Here is a 23,866-nt window from a genome sequence, read left to right as displayed (position 1 = left end):
GCTTTGCCAGTGGCAAAAGACCTTCCTTATTGGTGGCTTCTTACCGTACCTGGTTCTAAACATCCGTTGAACAGCTGCAGCACATTGTATTTGTCGAACTCCAACACACAGAAATCCTGCTCCGCACCTGAACCTGAATGTTTTCGACCAGCACTGACTATCGGTAAATTACCAATTGGGTCTCACTACATACGAAAGTATCACTGTGACAATAAGAATGATATTTTATAAGTCAGGAGTCACTAATACATACTGAACGAAACCCATGTTAGGATGTACCTTAAATCATCATCATCGTCATCTTTTGACAAACTGCCTATTGGCTTCTGTCTCGGGTTCTTCAGCCGACGTTCATCTAATGATTTTTCTGACGTTTCGCCAGCACGAGTGGCTGGCATTGTCAAAGCTTCACCCTCCATTGCCGGTGGTGAACTGGAGCCGAGCTCGCGGGCGCAGACTATATGTACCTGGCGCGCCAGCGTCCGAGGGCTTCTCCGCGGTCATTTCCGGTGCGGTTCTCCTCTTGCTACCTGCGACGGTCGTTCGCTGCAGTACGGGAAGCCAGGATCCGTTTACCTTAATGCTTTCCTCTTTCTTGTTCAAACTGTTCGCGTGTTTTTGTATTTCTACCGCTTCTCTGAACAAGCGCGTGTGATAGTGGTTCTCTACATCCAGAACTTCCGTGTCGGCGAATTTTATTACGTGGTCGGTCTCATTCAGTGCGTGTTCTGCCACGGCCGATTTCTCCACCTGCCCCAGCCTGCAATGTCGCTTACGCTCTTTGATTCTGGTGTTAATGGATCGTCCAGTCATTCCAACAAACTTTTCCGCATGTGCATGGTATGCGGTATATTCCCGACATTGCAAGTGGGTCTCTTTTCTCCTTCGCCAATCTAAGACACTCTTTGATCTTCCTTGTCGTCTTTACGCCATGTTTGCGCAATATACGGCCGATTCTGTCCGTCACTCTGTGAATGTATGGCAGAAAGGCCGTACCCAACATTTCTTTTTCTGGTTCCTTACTTCGCCGAGTGTTTGGCCCAGTTACACTTCTAATATAATTTATGGAGTACCCATTGCTCCTCAGGACAGTTTCCAGGTGTTGCATTTCTCGTTTGAGGTGTTGCGGCTCACATATTCGTCCTGCTCTCGTTACGAGTGTACTAATCATGCCTCTTTTCTGGCTCGGGTGGTGGTTTGACAGTTTGTGCAGGTATCGGTCTGTGGGAGTCGGTTTTCAATACACGCTGTGTCCCAGGTTTTCGCCGTCCCTTGTGACCAGCACATCTAGAAATGGCAGTTTCTTGTCCTTTTCTACTTCCATGGTAAATGTTATGTTGGCATGGAGGCTGTTCAAGTGTCTTAGGAAGTCACCGAGCAGTTCTTCACCATGGTTCCACATCACGAAAGTATCATCGACGTACCTGTACCACACCTTAGGTTTGCAAGTCGCCGAGTCCAGTGCCTGTGCTTCGAATTGTTCCATGAAGAAGTTGGCCACCACTGGACTGAGAGGACTACCCATGGCGACGCCTTCCAGCTGTTCGTAGAAATCGCCATTCCACGTGAAATAGCTCGTGGTGAGACATGCATGGAAGAGCTTTCTGATGTCTAGTGGGAAAATGGAACCAATGTGCTCCAGAGCGTCACTGAGTGGCACTTTCGTAAATAACGAAACAACATCAAAGCTGACCAGGATGTCGTTTGGTGCAAGTTTCAGTTTCTTCAGCTTCTCAATGAAATGTCCTGAGTCCTTAATGTATGTGTCGGTCTTCCCCACGTGTGGCTGGAGCAAAGAGGCCAAGTGTTTTGCCAGTTTATATGTCGGTGATCCAGGAGCGCTAACGATCGGTCTCAGTGGAACGTTGTTCTTATGGATCTTGGGTAATCCATACAGCCGAGGTGGTAGGGCTTCTGTGTTGCGCAGGTTTCTCTGTATGTCCACCGGCAGAGAAGACGCCTTGATTAATGGATTCGTATTCCATGTGATACGCTGCGCCGGATCTGCGCTTAGTTTTTGGTACGTCGTCGGATCTAATAGGTCTCGGATCTTTTGCTCATAATCTTCGGTCTTCATTACGACGGTCGCATTCCCCTTATCGGCAGGCAGTACCAATATACTCTTGCGGCGTTGAGATTCTTAATGGCTTGTACCTCTTCTTTCTTCAGGTTGCAAGCTGGTGGTTTTGCTCGGCGCAGTATCCTGGCTGTTTCCGTGCGTATTTCCTCTGCCCTTTCACAAGGAAGGGCACGAATGGCTGCTTCGGTGTTGGCAATGATGTCCTCCATAGGTATGGTTCTTGGGATGATAGCGAAATTCCCTCCTTTTTGAAGAACAGACACTTCCTCTTCGGTCAATTGTCGTTCAGTGAGGTTGACCACTGTGTGTGACATGTCGGGAGTCGCCTTGTCGGTCTGCTTCCGGCATCTTTCAAACTTTTTCTTCTGTCGCTCGGTGCAGCGCTCGAGTTCGTTCTGCATGCTCCTGTGAGTGATGCTGTCGATCTTGTCCCAGTCGTCTCGATGCATTCTGCTACTTAGTTGATAGAAGATGTCCAGAAGTTCCTGATCCGTTCTTGCCAAGTCTCTCTGTGTTGTATGTATTCGCTCACGAAGAAAAGCTCGTTCCATTCCGTCGTAGATACGATGTGCTTGGGCGGTAGTGAATAGGCGCTTACACCTCAAGAACTTCGGTGTAGCACATTCATCTTGGCACCGTGACAGAAAGGCGAGAGAGGACATCAGTCGCGCTTTCTTCTTCCGTCGTTGGTCAAGGCGTCGGTACTGGAGCTAGTAAAATCCCCATCACGTATGAATTCATTGTTTACCAGACATTGATAAAATTTTATGTAAAAGATTCACATTCTATCGATAGCATCACTATGCATACACCATAGTTGCTATAATGGCCAAGTTTGTATTTGATTTTTACTTTTATTCTACCAATGCCCCTCAGCCTACTGTCTTTCATTCAAAGCACATTCCACTGGTGTGTCACCAAGGGTACATTCTTTTTTTCCTTTTTTTCAGATGGACTTTATAGCTAGAACCAACAAGTCCGCATGAAGCCAATCACTACATTGTTATGGTCATCAACAGAGAGCAGCTAAGGCACAGTGGGGAAATCTACAAATCATTTCAATAGGGATGGATGAAGAACATGAAGTCCAAAAAATGTGCATATGCACTTGAGAAAGATAATGTGTACTGCAGCCAGGAGACACACTGGATTGAAGCAAATTCCAAAACAAACCCCTTGCTCATGAGACACTTATGAGGAGTAGGAAGATAACCTACAATTTGCATTGTATCTTTTCAGCTTCTCACAAACTTACGTGAGAAATCTGTACTGTTATGGAAGGAAAAAGACATCATCCAGTCACCTGCAGATGAATGATAAGTACAAACATCATTCACCTTCACAAATGCAACATCAGTGCTGATTGTATATGAGTCAGTTTCTGGGCAGATAGATGTGGGAGATGGAAAAGAGGGGAAGGGGATTCTGGCAACACGGAGAGGACAGTAATAGATAGGGAAGTATTAGCCCAGCCTTCCACCAGCACCCTATGCTACGCCCATTTTGCTGTGCTCATTCTCTCTTCTCTTCTCATTTAGCTCCCCCATTCTCCTGTGAACCAATATCATAGTATCTCACTCTCTAGTCGGCTGCATGTTAGTGGGTGTCTCCCATCTGATGGTAGTCACAGATACGGGACTGTTATAGCTTGGCACACAGGAATTCTCATGAATATCTGTGGAAAGTGGTTGAAGGGCAGTGAAATCATGAGCAAGCAAAAAGGTGTTGGACAGCTGTGCTTCATCAAATAATGTGGATATTATAGGCTTGCCTGCTCTGTAAAGCAAAATGGGGCAATTTGTGGCACTCTTGACAGCAGAATCTCCACTGGTGCAGGCACTAGTGTTTAGGAGGAAAATGTTCAACACGGGGCTCCACAGTAGACGACTCTTACCCATTACCATGTTGACTTGACAACATCATGAATTACAATTACTGTGGGAATATCTAGACTGGGCCATGAATCAATAGAAATGGGCTGTCCGATCAGACAAACCATGTTACAGCACGTCAATGGTTGTGTTTGAATACACTGTCATCCAGGCGAAAGACTGCTCGTAACTTACATTGCTCTGTGGACACATGCCAGGGATGGCAGTATTAAATTATGAACAACATTCCCCTGGCTTCCATGGGATATGTAACAGTAATGAACGGTACTATGACAGCTGTGAACTATACGGACATTATTGCGGCCCACCTGCATCCTATCACACTCAATGTCTTCCCCAATGACAATGCCATCAGCAGGATAGCTGTCCAGTCACAACATGAGAATAATCTTACAGTCATTTGAGGAGCATGATAATGAAATCACATTGATGTCTGGGCAACCAAATTTTCCTTATCTGAACCCAATGGAGCAGAACACACTTGGAAACCTTTTGCCCACCAGTTATGAGCCCAGAAACCATTGTCCCTTAACTTATGGGAATTGTGTGATATGTGCATAAGCACCTGGGGGTCGCATAGCTCCAGAAATCTACCAAACCCTTATCGATTCCATGCCAGGCACAACTGCTGCTGTACTGTGGATCATCATGCTATTAAGCAGCTGGTCATAATGTTTCGGCTCATCAGTATCCCTCATTTCTGGGCACGATGACCGATGAGGGACATCCTATCCAAGATCACTGCCAGCCCTCCTGAGGTGGTATTCTATTGCCCAGCCAACACACACATTCCACTCCATTCCTATATCACTCACACTCCCAACCCCTTGCCACACAGATCACAATCCCTTCTGAAGCCCAAGGTGCACGACCTGTCCTATCTACCCACCCAGCACTTCCTATCCTACACCATCAGAGATGGTTCCACCTGTAAAAGCAGCCATGTCATACACCAGCTCTGCTCCAAACACTGCACAGTTTTTTTATATCGGTATGACTACCGACTAGCTGTTTACTAGGATGAATGGTCACCACCGAACTGTTGCCGAGAACAAAGTTGACACAATTTCAATGCCTGCTTCACACCTCAGACCATCTGGATCTTTCCCTCCACCAGCAGCTTCTCTGAACAACTTAGACGGAAGTTATGCTTGCAACACAGCCTTTGCTCCTTAACTGTTCTGGCCTCAATCTCCGGTAATCCACTGCCCCTGCACCCTCCAGCCAACAGTTTCCCCTTCATATTAATGTCCTCATACCAGCTTCACTGTGCATGCTCCTAACACCCAGCCCATGTACATGCCATCTCTCCCTTTCACAATCCTAGCCAGGAAACATGCTGCCTCCCTTCAAGCCACTACTCACTCTCCCTGCCTCCTGCTTCTCGCTTCCTCTAGCTGCCCCACAGTCCGTTCCACCTGCTGGAACGCAGCACTGGCGCTGTCTGTTCAGCTGGCAGCATGTGGGGGGGCATAGGGGTGTGTATGCAAAGAACAATCAAAAATGGTGATCAGATGCTTCTATGGCTAACTTGGGTCAGGATCTGTAGTTGTAGAGCGCTTCAGACAGAACTTGCAGAATGTCATTAGCAATTTTTCTGATCATGCCATTGTAATAGGGGGATGAATTAACTTACCAGGTACAGATTGGGAGTGTTATGCCACCAAACTGGTGCCAGAGACAGGGATTCATGTGGCATTGTTCTGGATGTCTTGTCTGAAAACTACCTTGAGCAAATTGTTAGAGAATGAACTCGAGAGGGTAACGAATAATGTCTTAGACTTCCTGCTAACAAACAGACCTGAACTTATCAAATCAGCTAATGTAGAGGAAGGTATCAGTAATCATAAGGCTGTGACAGCATCTATTATGACGAATCCTACAAGGAATGTTAAGAAAGGTAGGAAGATATATTTGCTCAGAAAGGGTTACAGGATACAAATTTCAAAATACCTCAGCAGTCGGCATCAAATATTCGTAGATGAGGACGAAGATGTGGAGAAAAAATTTAAAGGCATTGTTCAATATGCCCAACACAAGTATGTTCTGAGTAAGATTTTGAGGGATGGGAAAGATCCACTATGGTTTAATAGCCATGTTAGAAAAGCGCTACGTAAACAATGAGCACTTCATCTCGGATTCAAGAGAAGTAAAAACCTAGGCGACAAGAGATTTTGGTCATTTGAAAAATCAGTAAGTAGGTCAATATCATATATTCATTCTCTCAGCAACCACAACTGGCTACAAAACGAAAGATAACAGAGAGATGGCCAAAATAATGAATTCGGTCTTCAGAAGTTGTTTCACCATGGAAGATCATAAGATGTCATCTCCTTTCAATCATCATGCGAATGTTGAAATGGCAGATATTGAGACAGTCAATCGCGGAATTGAAAAGCAGCTACAATTGTTTAATAGTGGAAACACATCAGGAACAGATAAGATACCTATAAGATTCTATAAAGATTGTGCAAAAGAACTTGCTCCCCTTCTGGCAGTAATTTATTGTAGATCTTTTGAGCAATAAAAGGTACCAAATGACTGGAAAAAAGCACAGCTCATTCCCATTTTTAAGAAAAGCCATAAGACAGATCCACACAATTACAGACCTATATCACTGACGCCACTCTGTTGTAGAATTATGGAACATTTTTTATGCTCAAGAATTATGACTGGAAAATGACCATCTCCACTATAAAAATCAACATCGATTCAACAAACAGAGATCCTGCGAAACTCGGATCTCTCTGTTCCTCCATGAGATCCACAGCACAGTGGACAACAGTGCTCAGGTTGATGCCATGCATCTTGATTTCAGTAAGCCATTTGACACTGTCCCACATTGGCGTTTAATGACAAAAATATGAGCTTATGGAGTATTGGAGCAGACTTGTGATTGGATTCAAGACTTTCTTGCAGATAGCATTCAACATGTCACTCTTAACAGAACAAAATTGACAGATGTAAAGGTAATACCGGAGTACCACAGGCAAGTGTGATATGGCCATTGCTTTTTACAATATATATAAATGATTTAGTAGAAAGTGTCGGATGCTCTTTAAGGCTATTCACAGATGATGCAGTAAATACCGAAGTAGCAACGCTAGAAGGTAATAAGAATTTGTGAAACAACCTGCAGAGAATTGATGACTGATGCAGGTCTGGCAGTTGACCCTGAACGTAAATAAATGTAATGTTTTGCGCATACATAAGAAGAAAAGTCCACAACTGTACAGCTGCACTACTGACAAGAAACAGCTGGAGACAGCGTCTGCCGTAAAATATCTAGGAGTATCTATCCAAGGTGACCTTAAGTTGAACAACCATATAAAACAGATAGTGGAAGAAGCAGACACCAGACTCAGATACATCGGAAGAATCTTAAGGAAATGTAACTCATCTACAAAAGAAGTGGCTTATAAGGTAATTGTTTGCCCGATTCTTGAGTATTGTTCATCTACTGGGATCTCTATCAGGTAGGACCGAAGGAGCAGAAAGAGAAGATCCAATGAAGAGTGGTGCATTTGTCATGGGATTGTTTAGCTGGCGAGAGAGCGTTACAGAGATGCTACATAAACTCCACTGGCAAACGTTACAAGAGAGGCATTGTGCATCACGGAGAGAGTTAATATTGAAATTTCAGGACAGCACTTTTCAGGAGGAGTCAGAAAACATATTACTTTCTTACTTCCCCCCCAAATACATCTTGTGTATTGACCACAAGGAGAAGATATGAGAAGTTAGAGCCAATACACAGGCTTACCGACAATCATTCTTCCCCCACACTATTTGCATGTGGAACACGCAGGTGTGTGTGTGTGTGTGTGTGTGTGTGTGTGTGTGTGTGTGTGTGTGTGTGTGTGTGTGTGTGGTGGGGGGGGGGGAGGGGGGGGGGGGTGTGCGTGTGTGTATTTGACTCTACCTCAAAAAAGGATTGCTTCAAAAGCTAGCAGGTTTTCTTACTGCTGTATGTGCTTATCGGATTTGGTGAGTCATCTTCCTTAATCCAAAAAGTATTTACATTCTATCAGGCAAGAATGCCAGTAAGAAATAAGAAACTTAAGCTATTGCCCAATATGGAGTACATCACATATGCCAACAGCTTATGTGCATGTTAACATGTCTTCCTAGTGCAGCTGATAATTTGCAGAATTATCAATATACTGATGTGGCAATTGATTCAATCTTATGTATAACATCATTTCATCTCAGTTTAATTTGCTGTCAGGAATGTCTTAAATGAGAGCTGTGTATCTTATTTTTATCAATGTGTAGTAGATTTTGGTGCCACATATAGGAGGAAAATTGATAAAGCTGAGCTGGTAAACAAAACAGTAGTTTTCAAATTCCAGTAGGGAGAGCTGATTGAAAGCTCTGAAACAGTTTCCCATTTAAATATTTTGAAGATTTCTTTCAAACTACGGATTACGAGATGCTTATCCAAACATCGAAGAAGCTTTTAGGACAGCTATGATACATTCAGTGACTAGCATCTTGTAAATGCAATTTCAATGAAACACAGACGATATAAGGACTACTAATGGTTGAGCAACGGGTGAAAGCTCACTGTGAAATTCACCTGTCTTGTGTTGTGATACCACTGCTAAATTTGACTTCAATGACATAATCAATGAGTTTGCTTCACTCAAAGCAAGCAAACAGAATATAAAATTATAATAAAAATGCAGTTCTTGAAAAGCAATGTGTTCTCAACATTTAATAATAGCCTTTTCTCATTTTATTTCTGATTAATGCATTATTAATCATTTGTGAGAAGCAAATAATATCAGTTCTTTCATATATATCACGCTGAAGTCAATGTACAGCAGCTGCCACAAAGAATCTGTAATTCATTTACTATAATGATACACTCAATTTGTTTTGAGTTTGTAGCTCACTTCAATAATCTCGTTTTCAATAATGCTTTATCATTTTATCAAACCCACATTACAAAACACAAAATTTTCTAAATCTGTATAGAAAAAAATTGCAGGAAGGTAGTTTTCTGGAAGGCCAGGGAGGGGGGTGGAGGTGGTGGGTGGGCAGATGAATGCATCTTTGGCAATACTGTCAGGGGAAAGGAGCACCTTGGTACAGTGCTGATAACTAGTGTCACTTAGCAGCAAGCTCTTTTTTTTTTTTTTTTTTTTTTTTGGATGAGCTAGACATACGGGATTTGAACACATTTTTCGAAATACATGTTTTGATTAGTTTTCTAATTTTAAGTGTGTCACATGTTCTGGCAGCATAGTTTTCATCAATTTATTCCCCCTTCCCATTCTCTTTAATACATTCAACTTGTCTTCCATGGAAAGAACCACTTTGTTCCTTCTACTCGTCATGCTAATATCAGATGTGAAAACAAAAATGGCCATACCCAACAAACATAATACTCACCACTGGTGGTTCATTGTGATGGAAGATGGTGGTTGTGCTGCTGACTCTTGAGACCACAACACAGGCACAACTTGTATTGAAATTTTGGCAGTTAATACTGACTGTCAGATAAGCAAAGGTCAAGTAATTTAGATCCTACTTTATTATAAACGATTCTAGTGCTACATTTTCTCCGTAAGTAATATTACCACCACTCAAAAAGGCTAGTTCAGAAGAATAACACCTATTAGGTTCGAGCAGCATCAGTTGGGACACAAAACAAGCCTCATCCACTGCCCCTACCACCAGGTCAATGAAGCATTGTACAGCAGTGAGATCTAGATAGTGAGAATACCAGTACAGAAGAGAAGAGAAGCATTTGAGATGTGGTGCTACAGAAGAATGCTGAAAATTAGATGGGCTGATAAGGTAAGGAATGAGGAGGTGCTCCACAGAAACGGTGAGGAAAGGAATGTATGGAAACAGGAATAGGATGATTGGACATGTGTTCAGACATCAAGGAATAACTTCCATGGAACTAGAGGGAGATGCAAAGGGGAAAAATTGTAAAGGAAGACAGAGATTGGGATATATTCAGCAAATAACTGACGACATCGGTTGCAAGTGCTATTCTGAGATGAAAACAGCAGAAAAATTTGTGGTGGGCCACATAAAACAAGTTAGAAGACTGATGACTCACAAAAAAAGGGGTACATACGGAATCTTACAGTTGGCCTCTCTTGTTTACTACTACAACATAACCACAACAACAACAACCATCACCACCACCACTCTCCAGGCTGCTACAATGTAAGACTTTCACAAACCAATTGGGTAACTTGATTTTCACTGTGTCCTAAAAGTAGACCATAGCCTGTTTATTTGCTGAGGAACTGTATCACCCAAAGTGAGTACTTTGTTTACAAAGGGTAACATTATATTCTCAATGACACAAAGATACCAATTAAAATTGATGGCACTGTAAATACAGAGCAGCTTGCTGACCCCCCACAGACAATAGCCCCTCAAAGTAAGTTAGCACTTCATACATACACACAGCACAAATTGATGTGAGCTCTGTGAAGTTGACACAAAGACTCAGCACAACTAACACAAAATCTAAAATAATCACCAAAGAAATGTGGCTGGTGGTTTGATGCAGGTCTGCATAATGGGCTATCATGTACAATCCTCATCTTTGCAATCTACGTAAACTTTAACCTGTTTACTAGAATTAAGTCTCTGTCTCTATTATTTTTGTCTTTCAAACTTCCCTCCATTACCAAATTAACTATTCACTGATGCCTCAGGATGTATCCTATGAACTTATTCCTCCTATTATTCAAACTGTGCCACACATTTATATTCTCCCTGAACTGATTCAGTACCTCTTCCTCAGTTAACTGAACTACCCAGTAAATGTTTAGTATTCTTCTATGGAACATCTCAAAAGCTTTTATTCTATTCTTGTTTCTACTATTCATCGTCCATATTTTACATCCATATAATGGAAGTTCTGATCATCAAAGCAAAACAGATCCACAAATTAAAAGAGAATTTGAAAATTTAATCTAAAGATATTTGTTTATTCTGTAAAACAGCCCTACTGCGAATGGTGTTTCAGGCATGCGATAAGTGCCTCCCATTTATAAGTAGCTGGAAATTGCCCCGACTGATGTCACACAACTGGAAGCTTCTGCAAACGGGATTGTTTGGAGGACTACTGAGACATGTACCACAGATACCAAAGGTACCTCAAGTTCTTTCCTCTCCTGTGAATATTGTCTCCTGTACAGGAACTATCACCACTTTCCACTCGACAGTGTCATTTCAGTGGTATGCCTACAGACTTGTACAGGGGTGACATGACCATGAATAACTCAGGGTGGTGCACTCATCCCCTAACTGAGAAGTTTGAGGTGCTGTCTTCCACTGAAACTGAGGCAGTAAGACTCACTTCACCTGTTGTGAATCCTGCCATGTCCCACAGTGAGGGGAGGCCATCAGGAACAGGTGGTTGTTGCTGTTGTTGTTGTTGTTGTTGTTGTTGTTGTTGTTGTTGTCATCGTCGTCGTCTTCTTCTTCTTCAGTCCGCAGACTGGTTTGATGTAGCACTCCATGCTACTCTATCCTTTGCAAGCTTCTTCATCTCTGAGTAACTATTGCACACTACATCCTTTTGAATCTGCTTAGTGTATAGATCTCTGGGTCTCCTTTTACAATTTTTACCCTCCACACTGCCCTCCAATACTAAATTGGCAATCGCTTGATGCCTCAGAACATGTCCTACCAACCGATCCCTTCTTCTGGTCAAGTTGTGCCACAAATTCCTCTTCTCCCCAATTCTATTCAGTACCTCCTCATTAGTTAGGTGATGTACCCTTCTAATCTTGAGTGCTCTTTTGTAGTACCATATTCTCTTCTTGTCTAAACTATTTATTGTCCATGTTTCACATCCATACACGGATACACTCCATACAAATAGTTTTAGAAAAGACTTCCTGATACTTAAACCTATACTCAATGTTAACAAATTTTTCTTCTTCAGAAATGCATTTCTTGCCATTGCCAGTCTACATTTTATATCCTCTCTACTTCGACCATCATCAGCTATTTTGCTCCCCAAACAGCAAAACTCATCTCCTACTTTAAGTGTTTCATTTCCTAATATAATTCCCTCAGCATCACCTGATCTAATTAGACTACATTCCATTATCCTCGTTTTGCTTTTGTTGCTTATATCGTCCTTTCAAGACACTGTCCATTCCCTTCAACTTCTCTTCCAGATCCTTTGCTGTCTCTGACAGAATTACGATGTCATCGGCAAACCGCAAAGTTTTTATTTCTTCTCTATGAATTCCTACTCCACCTTTTTCTTTTGTTTCCTTTACTGCTTGCTCAATATACAGATTGAATAACACTGGAGATAGGCTACAACCCTATCTCACTCCCTTCCCAACCACTGCTTCCCCTTCATGCCCCTAGACTCTTATAACCGCTACCTGGTTTCTGTACAAAATGTAAATAAACTTTCGCTCCCTGTAACTGACCACTGCCACCTTCATAATTTGAAAGAGAGTATTCCAGTCAACATTGTCAAAAGCTTTCTCTAAGTCTACAAATGCTAGAAATGTAGGTTTACCTTTCCTTAATTTATCTTCTAAGATAAGTCGTAGGGTCAGTATTGGCTCACGTGTACCAATATTTCTATGGAATCCAAACTGATCTTCCCCAAGGTCAGCTTCTACCAGTTTTTCCATTCAGCTGTAAAGAATTCGTGTCAGTATTTTGCAGCCGTGACTTATTAAGCTGATAGTTCGGTAATTTTCACACCTGTCAACACCTGCTTTCTTTAGGATTGGAATTCTTCTTTAAGTCTGAGGGTATTTTGCCTTTCTCATACATCTTGATCACCAGATAGTAGAGTTTTGTCGGGGCTGGTTCTCCCAAGGCTATCAGTAGTTCTAATGGAATGTTGTCTACTCCCAGGGCCTTGTTTCGACTGAGGTCTTTCAGTAGTCTGTCATATTCTTCACGCAGTAGTATATTTCATCTTCACCTACATCCTACTCCATTTCCATAATATTGCCCTCAAGTATATTGCCCTTGCATAGACCCAATATATACTCCTTCCACCTTTCTGCTTTCCCTTCTTTGCTTAGAACTGGCTTTCCATCTGAGCTCTTGATATTCATACAAGTAGTTCTCTTTCCTCCAATGTTCTATTTAATTTTCCTATAGGCAGTATGTTTCTTACCCCTAGTGATATATGCCTCTACATTCATACATTTGCCCTCTAGCCATCCCTACATAGCCATTTTGCACTTCCTGTCAATCTCATTTTTGAGACATTTCTATTCCTTTCTGCCTGTTTAATTTACTACATTTTTATGCTTTCTTCTTTAAGCAATTAAATTCAATATCTCTTCTGTTCCTTTCTGCCTGTTTAATTTACTGCATTTTTATGCTTTCTTCTTTAAGCAATTAAATTCAATATCTCTTCTGTTACTCAAGGATTTCTACTAGGCCTTGTCTTTTTACCTACTTGATCCTCTGCTGCCTTCACTATTTCATCTCTCAAAACTACCTATTCTTCTTCTACTGTATATCTATCCTGTGTTCCTGTCAATCGTTCCCTAATGCTCTCTTTGAAACACACTACAGCCTCTGGTTCTTTCAGTTTATCCAGGTCCCAGATACAGTTCAGAACCAACAGATTGTGGTCGGAGTCCACATCTGCCCTTGAAAATGTCTTACAATTTAAAACCTGATTCCTTAATCTGTCTTACCACTATATAATCTATCTGAAACCTTCCAGTGTCTCCAGGCCTCTCCCACGTATACAACCTTCTTTCATGATTCTTAAACCAAGTGTTAGCTATGGTTAAGTTATGCTCTGCGCAAAATTCTACCAGGCGGCTTCCTCTTTCATTTCTTAACCCCATTCCATATTCACCTACTACGTTTCCTTCTCTTCCTTTTCCAACTATTGAATTCCAGTCACCCATGACTATTAAATTTTCATCTCCCTTCACTATCCGAATAATTTCTTTTATCTCATAATACATTTCTTCAATCTCTTCGTCATCTGCAGAGCTAGTTGGCATGGAAACTTGTACTACTGTGGTAGGCATGGGCTTCATGTCTATCTTGGCTACAATAATGCATTCACTACGCTGTTCGTAATAGCTGACACACGCTCCTATTTTTTTATTTACTATTAAACCTACTCCTGCATTACCCCTATTTGATTTTGTATTTATAACTCTGTGTTCACCTGACCAGAAGTCTTGTTCTTCCAGTCACCAAACTTCACTAATCCCCATAATATCTAACTTTAAACTATCCATTTCCCTTTTTAAATTTTCTAACCTACCTGCCCGATTAAGGGATCTGACATTCCACACTCCGACTCATAAAATGCCAGTTTTCTTTCTCTTGATAACAACATCCTCCTGAGCTGTCCCTGCCTGAAAATCTAAATGGGGGACCATTTTACCTTGGGAATATTTTACCCGAGTGGACGCTATCATCATTTAACCATACAGTGTAGTTGCAAGCCCTTGAGAAAAATTACGGCTGTAGTTTCCCCTTGTTTTCAGCCATATGCAGTACCAGCAGACCAAGGCCATTTTGGTTAATGTTACAAGGCCAGATCAGTCAACCACCCAGACCGTTGGCCTTGCAACTACTGAAAAGCATGCTGCTCCTCTTCAGGGACCACATGTTTGTCTTGCCTCTCAACAGACATCCCTCCATTGTGGTTGCACCTACAGTACGGTTGAGGCATCCAAACCTCCCCCCACCAATGGCAAGGTCCATGGTTCATGGGGGGGGGGGGGGGGGGTAATCGGTAGGGGTCTAATAAATTGTCATCAAGTAACAGGTACAATTAAACACCCTTCAAGGCTCAATGAAATACCTGTTTGAGTTCTATGCAAGGTGAGTCAGCTCCCATTTTAAATGTTATATGCTATACATAACCTGGGGGGGGGGGACTAGCTAATGTTTGGAGGAAATCATATAAATGGTCGGCATGTTGCCATAGTTTCTGCTGAGGAAGTTTACTGTAAACATAAAACTGACTCATCCTACAACACAATAGCAGCTTGCAATTACAATCCTTGGCACATGCAATAACTAACACATACACACACCATGGTTCCTACTCCAGAGAGCATTAAATATTTTCCTTACTAGAGTGAAATTATCACACCCTTTCTGCAGCTCGTGGTCTTGTGGTAGCGTCCTCGCTTCCCACGCACGGGATCCCAGGTTCAATTCCCGGTGGGGTCAGGGATTTTCCCTGCCTCAAGATGACTGGGTGTTGTTGTGCCGTCTTCATCTTCATCGTTCATCCCCATTACAGTTGGAGGAAAGCAATGGCAAACTACCTCAGCTAGGACCTTGCCTAGATGGCAGTGTGGGTCTCCCGCATCGTCCCCAATGCTCCTTGGAGTATGAGACCTTATCATCTAGAAACAAGCCTCTAGAAAGCAAGTACTGCCCAATAATTTTATCTCATATTTTTATAGATGACACAATCACTATGTCTTCTTGTTGTAACCATACAGAGTGATTGAGTGTAATGAAACAGCACCTACCTCAATGGTCAACCTAAAGAGGTCGCCTTGCATCATCACATATAGCACAGCAAACGTTGACCTATGTGCAAAACAGCCTTATATAAACCAGCATGCAAGGCCCTCAGCCAGACTAATGCCAATGCAACAACTCTATGCTCAAATGTTAGACTGTGCTTAAATGTGATCTACGCTTAAGTGTGACTGTAGAGATTCCTACTCCATTCAGTGTCTTTATGCATCCCTTCATGTGGAAGTGGGATGAAAGTTGGCTGGTGGGAATTCTGATAACATGTTTGTACAACATTACAATACTTTTGGCAAAGAGTGCAGTGTTCAACTCCATGTATTTTGTTTCTCCGTTCACTATGGGTAATATGTCAGTGGAACAAATTCCTCACTTAATGTTGAACAGCAGTCAGTTCTCACTGTTCACGTGGTGGTTCACCACCGTTGACGCAAAACCCATTGTTTCCTTCATATGATGATTGTGTGAAAGATTGTAATGCATATGAAAAACATCTTCAGCAACATTTTCAAGGTTCCTTAGTCACTGATCCCAATATGTGTACGGTTTTTTTCCGTCAATTTATCACCTTTTGTGTTAGCTAGCTCCTCTCCAGGAACCTGCCAATCTCTCTTTTGATGAAGTGCCAGTTGCTCTCTACTTATCACTGCAAACATACTCATGTTATTGCTGCTCGCATTAAATTGTTCTATTGTAAAAAGTGGCCACACCAGTCGTACAGAGTCATAACATGTACCGTATTTACTCGAATCTAAGCCGCACTTTTTTTCCGTTTTTTGTAATCCAAAAAACCGCCTGCGGCTTAGAATCGAGTACAAAGTAAGCGGAAGTTCTGAAAAATGTTGGTAGGTGCCGCCACAACTAATTTCTGCCATCGAACATATGTAGCGCTACACAGGCTTGCTTTGCAGGCACAAAGATAAAATACTGGCGCCAAAACCTCTGCGTCAGTAAGTAAATTAAAAAAAAAAGGTGGAAGACGAGCTTTTTTTCTCCACCCCGAGTTTCGACCACTGCATTTTCATACATTATCCCACGAAGTAAATACAAATTCCGTATTCTTCATCTTCGAATGTAGCAGCATTTCAATGTACTACGAAAATCCGACTGGCAAGACTGTTTGGGGTTTTTGTCAATATGGCCAACTCTACATTCTGAATTTTTTCTACCTGTGAGAAAAGATGATTGCTAATAGGAACTTTTATGAATTGTGAATCACATGCAGTATTCTCTTCACCATAAGAATAATACGAATATAAACATTTTGCGATGTATTCTTTCGTGTTTGCTGCTATCTCACTTAAATCCTGTCTGCCTAATAAACTATGAAACTAGAGTGAGACAACAGCAAACGTGGAAGAATATAGATATCATGTCATGTTTATATTCGTATTATTCTTATGGCTAATAGTGATACAGTCAGAAATGAAGCACGGCAATTGCCTACATTTTTAAATTTAAGATGACTCTAATTTCTGTGCAGAATGTAATGTAATGTACTACAGAAGCGTCTGCAAAGATTTTCAAACGGGGAAAAATTTTCGCTAAACTCTCGTTCAGAACATCTTCTATCATACGCAGTCTATTATTTGGTTCTTGTTGATCACTATCAAAGAAAGCAGCGGTGTAAGTAACAACAAATAGCAGTCGCTTGCCATTGTTTTGCTAATGACACGATTTCTCTCTCTCTCTCTCTCTCTCTCTCTCTCTCTCTCTCTCTCTCTCTCTCTCTCTCTCTTTTATTTTTTACTGTAAGCGGCGGTAGCGTGCACAAAAGCAAGCCATGCCGCGAGCGGCGACAGGCCATAAACACGCACTATCAGAATGTGACAAATAATGCATGACACAGTACAGTAATGCATTTTCAGCTTAGACTGACGTAAATGCCTATAACAAAGAAAATGGCACTTATCAGATCAAAGAAAAATAAGCAATCAGTTCAAAACAGACGAAGCACGTGAAAAAGGAAGGGTACCCGTATAAATACGGACGGAGCGCCTGACGCACAGCAATGGCTACCTGGTAAAGCTTAACTGCTAAGCTTACGACTCGAACCAAACTACTGTAGCTGTATCGTCTTTCATTCGACCTAAATTGTGTCTCATATTAAAATGGACCAACTTTGTTTCGATTTGGAGGTGCGGCCTAAAACTTTTCTCTCCTCTTGAATTTCGAGTCTCAAATTTCAGGTGCGGCTTAGATTCGGGAAAATTTTTTTTCCTTGATTTCGAGTCTCATTTTTCAGGTGTGGCTTAGATTCGAGTAAATACGGTAAGCTTTCACAGCCGGCGTCTTCATTAATTAAAACTTCCGGGCTGAATTGCCATGGTCCATATATAAAACTACTTCTCCTTCCTGACGTTTCGTTGCCTACTGTGGGCAACATCTTATGAGATGAGTCAGCGACAGGCTGCTAGGCGCTTGAGGTCCCGCTTATATAGAGCGCTTAGATAGCGGCACCACTCATCATGTGCTTTTGACTTTAAAACTATGTCTGGTTAGTGCCATCTCTCTCAATTACAGGTAATCGATTGGCACTTCGTTGGTGCAAAGTCGAACGCCATATCTTATCTACTTTTAATCTTTCTTCTTTTTTATTAAAATTATTTTCATGCTTGTAGATCTCTATAGCTTCTCTATACATGCGGGTATAATAATGTGAGGTCCTAGCTATCACGTTTGTCTCACTAAACTTGATTTCGTGATCATCGTCTTTGAAAATGTCGAAAGGTTGTCTCCACTTGAAACTTGGCCAAAACTTTCCCAATACAGTCCGTGATGTTATGAATAAATGGAAGAAAAACTTTTCCAGCCGACGGTTGTTGTTGTCTTGTATTTTCGTACACTTTCCTTCTATGGTGGAGTGCTCGATCTGTTTCGTTGTCAGTGTACCCATTTCTCTTGAAAGCCGTTTGCAAATGGCTTAATTCATCTTGCAAATAAATTGGCACACAGATGTTACTAGCCCTGTCTACTAAAGTTTTTATGACTCCTCTCTTCTGCCTAGGATGATGATTTGAATCCTTATGTAGGTAACGATCAGTGTGCGTGTCTTTCCTATATACCTTGTGCCCTAAAGTCTCATCTGCCTATTTGATAACCAATACATCCAAAAAATTTAGTTGTCCATTACTCTCTTTCTCCATGGTGAATTGTATCTGTGGATTGAAACTGTTTATGTGCACCAAAAAATCACAGTTCCTCTTCAGCATGATTCCATATCACAAAGGTGTCATCCACGTATTGATACCATTTCAAAGGGCTTTTTCGACCTACCAAGAAAATTAGTGAAAGTTTAAGATCGGTGAAAGATGCACGACACCCCTTAGCTACCCCAGGTGTGTATAAAATCCCATGTAGTTGTGGCATGGTTTATATTCGAACAACTAAAAGGAATGTTAATACCCGCCTAACGGAACACAAAAGGAACTGTAGATTGGGACAAATTGACAAATCAGCTGTAACGGAATACATTTTCAAAGACGGTGATAACGAAATAAAATTTAGTGAGACAAACGTGATAGCTAGTACCTCACATTATTACACCCGCATGTACAGAGAAGCTATAGAGATCTACAAGCATGAAAATAATTTTAATAAAAAAGAAGAACGATTAAAAGTAGACAAGATATGGCAGTCGACTTTGCACCAACGAAGTGCCAATCGATTACCTGTAATCGAGAGAGATGGCACTAGCCAGAGATAGTTTTAAAGTCGAAAGCACATGATGATTGGTGGCGCCATCTAAGCACTCTATATAAGCGGAACCTCAAGCGCCTAGCAGCCAGTCGCCGACTCACCTCAGAAGATGTTGCCCACAGTAGGCAACGAAACATCAGGAAGGAGTAGTAGTTTTATATATGGACCATGGCAATTCAGCCCGGAAGTTTTAAGTAATGGAGTCATACAGAGCTTGGGCAGCAGAACTTCAAGTGGTCAGCAATCATTGCCAGTTTGTTACTGTAGGCCCGTTTCTTACTGAATCTCATCAGGACTCATATGCTGATTCAGTGGTTTGTGATGCTGTAATACACATGGCCCCTCACAGGGAAGTTCGTGAACATACTTTACAATGTGAAAATCCCTCTCTTACAGGTTTTGAACATTTCCCAGTCCTTTGAAGTATCTAGTGCAGCAGAAAATCAGATAGAAGCTTGGTGTGAGGTAGCCACAGTTGGTTATTCTCCTCCTCAACTGCTGTCAGCTCATGGGGGAAGATGACATCGCAGCCTCCATGCTGCATGGGGCAGCGCTGTGTCAAGCAGCAACAGCAGTCAGCATCCCAACAGTGGCCATGTGCTCCTCTCCTGCCGTGCCCTTATTGTTTTGTTCAACATCAACAGGCTGCTTGCCCAAGGTGGTGGGTGACTTGCAACCTTTGTAAAAAAAGAAGACAAATTGTGCCCATGTGCAACTCGGAATCTCCTTTGTAGGACATGAGCACAGACGTAACAGTGATTTCCATATGGTGGTAGTCCCAAACAAATTCTATAATGATGTATGTGTTATGCACAAAATGCATGTGGACACGGGTGCAGCAATGACTTTGTTAAATTCACAACCCTATGTGGAGTTACCTGTGAGTTACAGCAAACAACAGATACCCATATTGGGGGCAGTCTTCTACTCCCGTATTTTATAAAGCAGCTGTTTGGCCTTTGACCTTTCTAGTGGTAGATGATGTCAACATTGAAAACTTATATGGGTTAGAATGGCTTCAAAATGTTTGAATTCTCTACTTTGGATGAAGTGCATCTGTTACTGGATCAAGTTCTGTACCAACAACTGGACATGCACGGCTCGAAATGTTCCTCCCTGTTTTCAGAAGGTTTGGGTGTACTACCAATTTCCGAGGCTCACATTACAATGAAACGGACAGCGAAATCCCTGTTTTTTTTTATGCCTGCCCAACCCTAATAGCTTTCCAGGAGCCACTCAAATTAGAATTAGATCAACTTATATCTTTGGATGTTGCCATGCCTGTCTCCTCTAACGAATGGTCTATTCCACTGATAACTGTCACAAAACCTAATGGCAACATGTGGTGATTTTAAAAAGTCTGTAAACTCACAGTCTGTTATTGATACCTATAACTTACCCTGTCAGGATGAACTATTAACATGGCTTTCTGGCGGCCAATATTTTTCCAAAATAGACTTGTCAGAAGCCTACTTGCAACTGTCTCTGGATGATGATTCCAAATGTAACCTCCCCTGTTCAGGTAAATCGGTGCCTGCCATTCAGCGTAGCTGGCACCCCTGCCATCTTCCAATGATTTTTGGAGCAACTCTTGGCCTCTGTGCTAGGGTGCATTAACTACCTGTATGACACTGAGGCCTCAGGTCCCTCGATAGATGAACACTTGCAGAATCATGGTGCTTTGCTCTTGCTGCTGCAGACCGCTAGGCTGAAATGTAACTTGCACAAATCACAATTTTTTCAGCCATCTGTCATCTATTTCAGTTGAAGTCTTGCAGGCTTGTGTCAAGCCTTTATGCCAGTGTGTCAATGCCATTACAGCTTTGCCGCATCCTAGCAATGTCAAAGAGTTGCAGGACCTTCTCAAAATGATTGCATATTACCATAAATTTTTTTCTTGATGCATCCGCAGTGGCTCAGCCACTTCATGTTCTCTTACCTGAAGATGTTCCTTTTCAATGATCACCCGACTGCAAGCATGCTTTTACACTATTGCAGTCCAAATTACACTTGGCACCTTGCTTGGTTACCTTTTAACAAGACCAACATCTTTTTTTGACCATGGATGGGGGGTGTTCTCACACATGAATATGCTAACGGTTCCGAATGCTCTACTGTGTGTGCTTACAAAACTCTTGAGTCAAGTGTAACAGCTCTACTCACAGATGGAAAAAGGTATGGTTCTGAATTTCATGTAATCACTGATCATAAAACTCTGGTTTCCCTTTTCCATCCTTCAGCATCTTTACCAGACACAGCAGCCCATCACCTGCAATACTGGGCTCTGTTTTTGTCACACTATAGTTATCAGACTCATTTCTGACCCACTGCACAACATGCTAATATGGATGTTCTTTCTCGATCACAGACTGGCTTGATCCAGCATTTGACAGGATGGATGGTTGTCTTTCCATTCTGTTACTGAAGCTCAAAACTGAGAGGTGGCACCATGGTTAGCACACTGGACTCTCATTCAGGACGACAACGGTTCAAAACCCGTGTCCAGCCATTCAGGCTTAGGTTTTTGGTGATTTCCCTAAATCGCTCCAAGCAAATGCCAGGATGGTTCCTTTGAAAGGGCCAATTTCCTTCTCCACCCTTGACACTATTCAAGCTTATGTCCCATCTCTAATGACATCATTGTCGACAGAATGTTAAACCCAGTGTCCCTTCCTTCCTTCAAAGCTCAAAACACTGTGGACTGCTGCTTTCCTATTACCAGTTCATAGGGTTTCGGTAGCTATCACAGCTGATCCTATCTTACATCACATTGTTCAATTTGCTCACAATTGCTGGCCGAATAAACCACCAGGCTGAGTGTGTGATCCCTTCTATAAATATTTTGCTCTCCACCACTCTCTCAGTTCTTGATGGTTTGTTACTGGTGGCTACTGAAGAGTCAGCACCCAGCGTTATGATTCTATCCACACTGTTGTGGGACAACAAGCACCTTCTCCACCTCAACCATTGGTGTGTTCCTCACACAAAATTGCTACCCTACTGCCACGTGTTTTGACCAGGTATTGACATTGCGATCAAACGTGTTGAGTCACCTTGCTCACAGTGCACCACCAATGAAGCAACACCATGGGCCTCTTCTCAGGGCCCAGCCCTCCAGTACCCCTGGAAGCATATTCATGCTGATTTTGTGGGTCTATTCCTTAAATCCTTGTGGCTCGTAGTACTTGATGCTATCTCAAAATATCCTTAGATGGTTTGTTGACTGTACACATCCATGATGGCTATGGTCACGGCCCTCTCAAAGATATTTTTTGTTAGGAGTAGTGTCGTATACGCTTGTGATGGACAAAGGCCCACAGTTTGTGTCTCAAGATTTTGAAGATTTTTGTACAAAGAGGGACATCCGGCACGTTACGGCCACTCCCTTTCATCCCCCATCCAATGGTGTAATGGAGTGGCTGGTCCATACATTTAAAACCCAGATGAAAAAATATATCTCTTGATCTTCTCCCAAGGAAGCCCTGAATTGGTTCTCGTGTCCGTGCAGGTTCACTCCAGACAGCGACCATAGTCTAGCAGAGCTGCTTCGCAGTGCCAAGTTGCCACTGCCTTTCTGCTGCCTCCACTGTCGAGTGCCTGCCTGGATGTGGACATGGATGCAGTGCCTCCAGCACCAGCGCTCCGTTAGTGTCTCTTGCATGCCTGTGCCATTTTGGACCGTATTCTCCTGTGATGGCACAACACCTGCTCCAGCAATCATCCTTTTCCCATGAAGATAGGACATTTCCACTGTGAACACTTTTCCCCTGAGGAGAACCCTGTAGAGGGAGCATGCTAATCGAACGGTACACGCCTCCAAGGTCGGACTAAAGAGGGCACCTAACACTGGCAAGCACACTGTTGTGCACAAAACAGCCTTATATGAGCCAGCACGTAGGACCTTTCGTCAGACTAACGTTTATGTGATGATTGTATGCTCAGCTGTTAGACTGTGCTTTAATGTTTTCCATGGTTAAGTGCGACTCTACCGATTCCTACTCCAGTCAGTGTCTTGGTGCATTTCTTCAAGTGGAAGAGAAATGAAAGTTGGTTGGAGGGAATTCTGACATTGTGTTTGTACAACAATACAATACATCTGACAGCTAATTGTGCTCTCAAAACGTATGTCCAATGAATTGGCTACATTAATTTTAAGCTGAGAAACCACAACAAATACAAGAAGTAACCAAACTTTGCTGATAAAATGGCAATCAAAACTGTTCTAGCCAACAACACCAAAGTTTTATTACAACAGGTTACAGTGAAAATATGGAACACTGTTGGCCTGCTTCTTACACACATCCAAATTAAGCAACAATTGTTTTAACATTTCCCAGATTATCAGAACTATGCTATATATTTCAAAGATTACTGATATAAATCTTTATCATCTAATTTCAATGCTAAGGGACATAACATTCATGAGTGAATTTTGAAAAACAATTTCTACCACACTGTTTTCACTCCTGCGTCGCATGAAATGTTTTACCTCTAAGTACTTCCTTATATTCCCAATGACTGGCAGCCCAAAACTGCAGCGTAAAACTCAATCGGTGAGAACAGAAGAAAATTATTTTTAGCATGAGATTCAAACAGCAATTGATTTAACACTAATATTAATTGCCACATATCCTAATATGTTCCTTCCTTCCTACAGTCCCAACTCTCTGCAGAAAGCATTCATGCACACAGTGCTAGTTAATAAGCT

General features: G+C 42.1%; 1 protein-coding gene across 2 annotated transcripts in view; it reads right to left on the bottom strand.

Annotated features, from left to right (window-relative positions):
• LOC124788228 (activated Cdc42 kinase Ack) overlaps positions 1-23,866 on the bottom strand; it is a 499,253-nt gene that overhangs the window by 13,591 nt on the left and 461,796 nt on the right. The window lies entirely within an intron of this gene.

This window comes from Schistocerca piceifrons, chromosome 3 (assembly GCF_021461385.2).
Source record: "Schistocerca piceifrons isolate TAMUIC-IGC-003096 chromosome 3, iqSchPice1.1, whole genome shotgun sequence".
Classification (NCBI taxonomy): domain Eukaryota; kingdom Metazoa; phylum Arthropoda; class Insecta; order Orthoptera; family Acrididae; genus Schistocerca; species Schistocerca piceifrons.
Note: the sequence above shows the minus strand (reverse complement) of the source record. Positions and strands in the feature narration are given on the sequence as shown.